Source organism: Xyrauchen texanus, chromosome 19 (assembly GCF_025860055.1).
Source record: "Xyrauchen texanus isolate HMW12.3.18 chromosome 19, RBS_HiC_50CHRs, whole genome shotgun sequence".
Classification (NCBI taxonomy): Eukaryota; Metazoa; Chordata; class Actinopteri; order Cypriniformes; family Catostomidae; genus Xyrauchen; species Xyrauchen texanus.
In genome coordinates, this window is record NC_068294.1 from 44,332,877 (window position 1) to 44,340,376 (window position 7,500).

The window sequence follows — 7,500 nt, forward strand, 5'->3', positions numbered from 1 at the left end:
TAATTATTCATGAGCTCATGATTGTTCTGATAAGATTTGATGAGAAACTGAAATCTGATGTATTATTGAGTGTAAATGTTCACTGTTGATCTCCTGTGTGTGTTCATGATAGGACACGAGAGCAACAGTTCACACACCCCTCACGACATTGGGGGCGTTCAAGAGAAAACTCGTTGTGTTTATCTAAAAACAGTGATAGGGACAACAGAACACAACTGCACACAAAACACAGAACAGAACTTACTAAACATGTCTGAAGAGTCTGTAGAGGAAGAACTGATGCATTTCTGTGCCCAGCCTTTTTTTTATTTTAATGGAGTCCTCTGAAATCAAACAGAAACACACTTATATTTTCTGTGGTAATTAAAGTTTTTGTCCAAACCAGCAGTGAGGAGTGACGTGACATTCTTTCAATCACTTGTCTTCTATTTTCGGCATCGCACGAGTAACTCCACGTCCTCTGTGAACTGTCCAAAAACAAAAAAAAACAAAAAAAGGCTGGGCACAGAAATGCATCAGTTCTTCCTCTACAGACTCGTCAGACATGTTTAGTAAGTTCTGTTCTGTGTTTTGTGTGCAGTTGTGTTCTGTTGTCACTATCACTGTTTTTAGATAAACACAACGAGTTTTCTCTTGAACGCCCCCAATGTCGTGAGGGGTGTGTGAACTGTTGCTCTCGTGTCCTATCATGAACACACACAGGAGATCAACAGTGAACATTTACACTCAATAATACATCAGATTTCAGTTTCTCATCAAATCTTATCAGAACAATCATGAGCTCATGAATAATTAATTAGATTCTGAATGATACTTTTGTGTTCTTTTGAAGCTTGAAGAGGTGTCGCCATAAACTGCCATTGTATGACATCACTGAGCACAACATTTATACACAATTACTCCCGAGAAAGTCATGTAGAGTTACAACAACACAGCGGTGAGTAAATAATGACTGAATATTCATTTCTGGGTGAACTGATGCTTTAAATCGGAATTGAGATACAATATCAGAAAGATCATCTGTACTTTTGCTGAATATATTCTAACATGATTTTTTTTGTATAAATAATCTTTGTTGAATTGATCTGGATCAGGTTTGTATCATCTATTGTGTTGTTTACATTTTGTAATACTGTAAGTGTTTGTACTGTGGGGGGATTTTAGACATTACAGCACCAAAATGGACCGGTTCATCTCAACTATGCTTCAATTCAGAGAAAAAAAGAGTGAGATTGTTTTATTATGCACATTGTTCTGTGTCGGTGTCGTTTTGGCTTTGTAGAGCCATTTAGACCTCTCTGGGATCTTCATTAGCATTCATTAGGCAGAACCATAGATTACGAGTGAAGACATGATCACAGATGTCTCGCTAATGTCTATGTGTGTTTACAAACACCATAATTACAGAGACGATAATGACATGCATCTGTTTACAGGAGCTCAAGGTTAATTAAAAAGAGCGATTCTGCTGTGGAAAGTCCACAGTTGTAATATTGTTATCGTTCACCAGGTGAAAATCAAATTTGATCACTTAGTAAGTTAACAGAATCACAAGCCCTCTACATTTAATCACAATTAATAAAACTGTAGAAATGTACTTTTCACTAGTTAAAAGGCTAATTCTTGATATCACCAATGGGATTATTTCTAGTAAAAATGCAAATGTTTGATATCAGTAATTACATTTGCACTAGTAAAAATGTTAATGCTTGATAAGTACCTGCAGAAATACCCATTCTTTATCAAAACATTTATTTCAGAGAGTTAAAAGCATATTTACTGATATCAGTAACTGCATTTTCTCTAGTAGAATTTCACACATTTTTATTTCTTTACTTGCTAGCTAACAATTAGCATGCAGTACCAACCTCGGCCACCAGGTGCCACTATTAGTAAGCATGTAAACATTATATATGTTTCTTTCCTTGATTGATATTTGCTAAATATACTTGTTAGAGGATTATACAACTATACATCAACAGGTCAAGTACATAGACTGTAAAAAAAGATGGCCGACGTCCCTTCGCTCTTTTCCACTGGTGAGAACTGAAGCCGCCAGTGTCCCGATATGGCGCTGACATCTTGGGACTCGAGTCTCTTGCCAGTTGCGATTTCGGGACCAGACCTGCGCAGTAGTGAGCAGGAAGTAAAGCCGCGAAATCAAGGCCTCGCCCTCACTCTCGCTGAATCAATCGCTAGGACACGCCCCTGCACTTTTGACTTTTGACTTATGACGGTGTGAAATAATTAATTATAGAAATTTAGATATTAAATTTAAAGCTCCAATCTCCTCAGTCCTCCGAAGATCCCGAAAAAAATTCAGTTGGTGCTTCAGTGACTACTTCAGTGAGAACCTGTCAATCACAGCTGTCAATCATGATGTCACAGCAGCGTTTTTATAGCATCAAATAACTAAAAACAAACTTATTTTGAAAACAAACACTTGAAATGACATCATCGTGATAGAAACGACAGTAAATGACAGAAACTATCTTTGGAAAAAAGATATGTGAAGTGTAATTTAATTGTTTAGTTGGTCTCACGTCCCGTTGAATAACATGGGGAGGCGGGGTTTATGACCTATACTAGGACCAGCCACCGGGGGGCGATCGAGACGTTTTGGCTTCACTTTTGAGGGCTTGTGCGGCACACTTGGTCAAGTACCTCAGCTGTCACCTGTCACCTTGTAAGCACAAGATTTCATGCTTACTGATAGTGACCCCCTGGTGACTCAGGTTGGTACTGCATGCTAATTGTTAGCTAGCAAGTCTCACATGACACACTTGATATGGACTTGCAATCTTGTGGCCTTCATTTTTGAGTTCTCGCAAAGTCCTCAAAACCACAGGGTGTCCCATTTTACATTTGAGCACTCTGAGGGTGAGGCCTGTGCAGGAACAGGAATAGCCTCAAATATGTGCTCTCATGTCAATATATGGTGAGGCTCTTCCATGGGTGTCTCCTGTCCACTTCCTAAAATAATCAGACTGGAGGCAAAGAACAGGATGATGGATAATGGTGACATGTTTGGAATGTATTAGCCACACCTTGGTAGAAGAAATGTATTTAAGTGATCACAAACCCAGAGATGCTTCAGTTGTTCTGCAGATTATTGTCTGATAATAAAGTCTATTTTCTGGCATCAAAAACTCTAAGAGTGATTTTTCACAGAGATGGCATTAACCACAACAAGGGGTACTCGCAAGTGCCTCCTTTGCACCCTCAATGTGCCCTTCGGCTAAGCCAGCATCAGCGCAGACTATTACCCAACAGTCCCCGCTTCTGATCCTCTCGAGCAATCACAGCAGACTGGAGTTTCTGAGCTGGAGGAATAAAACATGGCGATGACCCATCATGGATTAAAAGATTATTAATAATCGAAAATATCAAGACTAGGGGTGTGGGTCCGAGCCCGCGCTCATGTACTGGTACTCGTAAAAATGCTCCGATACCAAAAACCGATCGTTATGTAAACATTCAGCGCACATATTAAAATCGTTACGTCCTAGTGAGATTATTCTGCAGAAGCGTGATTTTATAATTTTATAAACCCAATTTGGAATGCCCAATTCCCACTACTTAGTAGGTCCTCAGGGTGGCGCGGTTACTCGCCTCAATCCGGGGGGCGGAGGATGAGTCTCAGTCGCCTCCGCGTCTGAGACCGCCAGTCCGCGCATCTTATCACGTGATCTCATCGTTGTACATGACACCGCGGAGACTCACAGCATGTGGAGGCTCATGCTACTCTCCACAATCCACACACAACTCACCACATGCCCCATTGAGAGAACCACTAATCACCACCACGAGGAGGTTACCCCATGTGACTCTACCCTCCCTAGCAACCGCGCCAATATGGTTGCCAAGGAGACTCACAGCATGTGGAGACTCATGCTACTCTCCACGATCCACACACAACTCACCACACGCCCCATTGAGAGCGAGAACCACTAATCACCACCACAAGGAGGTTACCCCATGTGACTCTACCCTCCCTAGCAACCAGGCCAATGTGGTTGCTAAGGAGACTCACAGCATGTGGAGGCTCATGCTACTCTCCACAATCCACACACAACTCACCACACGCCCCATTGAGAGAACCATTAATCACCACCACGAGGAGGTTACCCCATGTGACTCTACCCTCCCTAGCAACCAGGCCAATTTGGTTGCTAAGGAGACTCACAGCATGTGGAGGCTCATGCTACTCACCACAATCCACACACAACTCACCACACGCCCCATTGAGAGAACCATTAATCACCACCACGAGGAGGTTACCCCATGTGACTCTACCCTCCCTAGCAACCGGGCCAATTTGGTTGCTAAGGAGACTCACAGCATGTGGAGGCTCATGCTACTCTCCACGATCCACACACAACTCACCACACGCCCCATTGAGAGCGAGAACCACTAATCATCACCACGAGGAGGTTACCCCATGTGACTCTACCCTCCCTAGCAACCGGCCCAATTTGGTTGCTTAGGAGACCTGGCTGGAGTCACTCAGCACCACTTACCACTCATGCCCCCTCATGGACTTGCTGACTAGCGTTCCATCGGTCTGCACTCACTTACATCACCAAAGTCTGGACTCAGAGGATGACGCAAGGGCGGAGGATGCCATCGTTTACATAGGCTCGTAATATGTAATGATGTCATTTTTGATAGTGCAAACCTAATTAATGATATAAAAAATTGCATTTATAGAAATCTATAAAAGAAGTCAGTTTAGCTTGCCATATATAGTACATCACACCTCTCCTCCTGATATATCAGTGAGTTCTGAGAACACAGTTAGAGGAAGCTGTGAGATCGTGTTTGAGGTAAATGAGAATAAAGCGTGTGATATCGATGTGGCGGTTTTGGTTTGGTGAACGTGTTTCAGGTGAAAGGAATCACCTGGGAGAACATGCTTTAATCTGTCTTATCTCTGCACTGGGCAGAATCACGCTCCAAAATCAATACACACACACACAAACGTGACTCACATACACACTTGTTCTTTCACTTCACATGTGCTTTTCATGCTAATTTATACCCTTTTGGTCAATTGTCCTTCACATACACAGACACACATTGGCTATATTCACACATCAGAGATAAAAGATCTCACATCCGTTTTTTGGGAGTTGTTCACATAATAAATGTGGCCCATATGTGTTGAAATGTCATGTATTCTGAACTGACTGTTTACATTTAAGTCAAATTTTATGGAATTTAAGTCAGAAACATATCCAATTTATTTATGCATTTGAAATCAACCCAGATCAGAAAATCAATTTCAGATTCACTGTGATTTTTGCTGTGAGGGAAAAACTTTTTTATCTAATATGTTTCTATAGGTCTGGTTTGGTTCTGTAGATCTGGTTTATTTCTGTAGATCTGGTTTGGTTCTGTAAATCTGGTTTGGTTCTGTAGATCTGGTTTAGTTCTGTAAATCTGGTTTGGTTCTGTAGATCTGGTTTGGTTCTGTAGATCTGGTTTAGTTCTGTAAATCTGGTTTGGTTCTGTAGATCTGGTTTAGTTCTGTAAATCTGGTTTGGTTCTGTAGATCTGGTTTGGTTCAGTAGATCTGGTTTGGTTCTGCAGATCTGGTTTGGTTCTGTAAATCTGGTTTAGTTCTGTAAATCTGGTTTGGTTCTGTAGATCTGGTTTAGTTCTGTAAATCTGGTTTGGTTCTGTAGATCTGGTTTAGTTCTGTAAATCTGGTTTGGTTCTGTAGATCTGGTTTGGTTCAGTAGATCTGGTTTGGTTCTGCAGATCTGGTTTGGTTCTGTAAATCTGGTTTAGTTCTGTAGATCTGGTTTGGTTCTGTAAATCTGGTTTGGTTCTGTAGATCTGGTTTAGTTCTGTAAATCTGGTTTGGTTCTGTAGATCTGGTTTAGTTCTGTAAATCTGGTTTGGTTCTGTAGATCTGGTTTGGTTGTGTAGATCTGGTTTGGTTCTGTAAATCTGGTTTGGTTCTGTAGATCTGGTTTGGTTCTGTAAATCTGGTTTGGTTCCTTAGATCTGGTTTGGTTCCTTAGATCTGGTTTGGTTCAGTAGACCTGGTTTGGTTCTGTAGATCTGGTTTGGATATTTAAATCTGGTTTGGTTCTGTAGATCTGGTTTGGTTCAGTAGATCTGGTTTGGTTTTGTAAATCTGGTTTGGTTCAGTAGATCTGGTTTGGTTCTGTAGATCTGGTTTAGTTCTGTAAATCTGGTTTGGTTCTGTAGATCTGGTTTGGTTGTGTAGATCTGGTTTGGTTCTGTAAATCTGGTTTGGTTCTGTAGATCTGGTTTGGTTCTGTAAATCTGGTTTGGTTCTGTAAATCTGGTTTGGTTCAGTAGATCTGGTTTGGTTCCTTAGATCTGGTTTGGTTCCTTAGATCTGGTTTGGTTCTGTAGATCTGGTTTGGTTCTGTAGATCTGGTTTGGATATTTAAATCTGGTTTGGTTCTGTAGATCTGGTTTGGTTCAGTAGATCTGGTTTGGTTCTCTAGATCTGGTTTGGTTCTGTAGATCTGGTTTGGTTCAGTAGATCTGGTTTGGTTCTGTAGATCTGGTTTGGTTCTGTAAATCTGGTTTGGTTCAGTAGATCTGGTTTGGTTCTGTAGATCTGGTTTGGTTCTGTAAATCTGGTTTAGTTCTGTAGATCTGGTTTGGTTCTGTAAGTCTGGTTTGGTTCTGTAGATCTGGTTTGGTTCTGTAGATCTGGTTTGGTTCAGTAGATCTGGTTTGGTTCTGTAAGTCTGGTTTGGTTCTGTAGATCTGGTTTAGTTCTGTAGATCTGGTTTGGTTCTGTAAATCTGGTTTGGTTCTGTAGATCTGGTTTAGTTCTGTAAATCTGGTTTGGTTCTGTAGATCTGGTTTGGTTCTGTAGATCTGGTTTAGTTCTGTAAATCTGGTTTGGTTCTGTAGATCTGGTTTGGTTCTGTAGATCTGGTTTAGTTCTGTAAATCTGGTTTGGTTCTGTAGATCTGGTTTAGTTCTGTAAATCTGGTTTGGTTCTGTAGATCTGGTTTGGTTCAGTAGATCTGGTTTGGTTCTGCAGATCTGGTTTGGTTCTGTAAATCTGGTTTAGTTCTGTAAATCTGGTTTGGTTCTGTAGATCTGGTTTGGTTCAGTAAATCTGGTTTGGTTCTGTAAGTCTGGTTTGGTTCTGTACATCTGGTTTGGTTCTGTAAGTCTGGTTTGGTTCTGTAGATCTGGTTTGGTTCAGTAAATCTGGTTTGGTTCTGTAAGTCTGGTTTGGTTCAGTAAATCTGGTTTGGTTCTGTAAGTCTGGTTTGGTTCCTTAGATCTGGTTTGGTTCTGTAGATCTGGTTTGGTTCTGTAAGTCTGGTTTGGTTCTGTAAGTCTGGTTTGGTTCTGTAGATCTGGTTTGGTTCAGTAGATCTGGTTTGGTTCTGTAGATCTGGTTTGGTTCTGTAAATCTGGTTTGGTTCAGTAGATCTGGTTTGGTTCAGTAGATCTGGTTTGGTTCAGTAATAGTATCAGTTCTATTCATGTCTCTCC

At 41.1% G+C, this 7,500-nt stretch overlaps 1 protein-coding gene across 1 annotated transcript in view; it reads left to right on the top strand.

The window, feature by feature from the left end:
- The window catches only part of LOC127659594 (putative methyltransferase NSUN7), a 46,183-nt gene that overhangs the window by 2,468 nt on the left and 36,215 nt on the right, over positions 1-7,500 (top strand). The gene's annotated exons all lie outside the window — the stretch shown is intronic.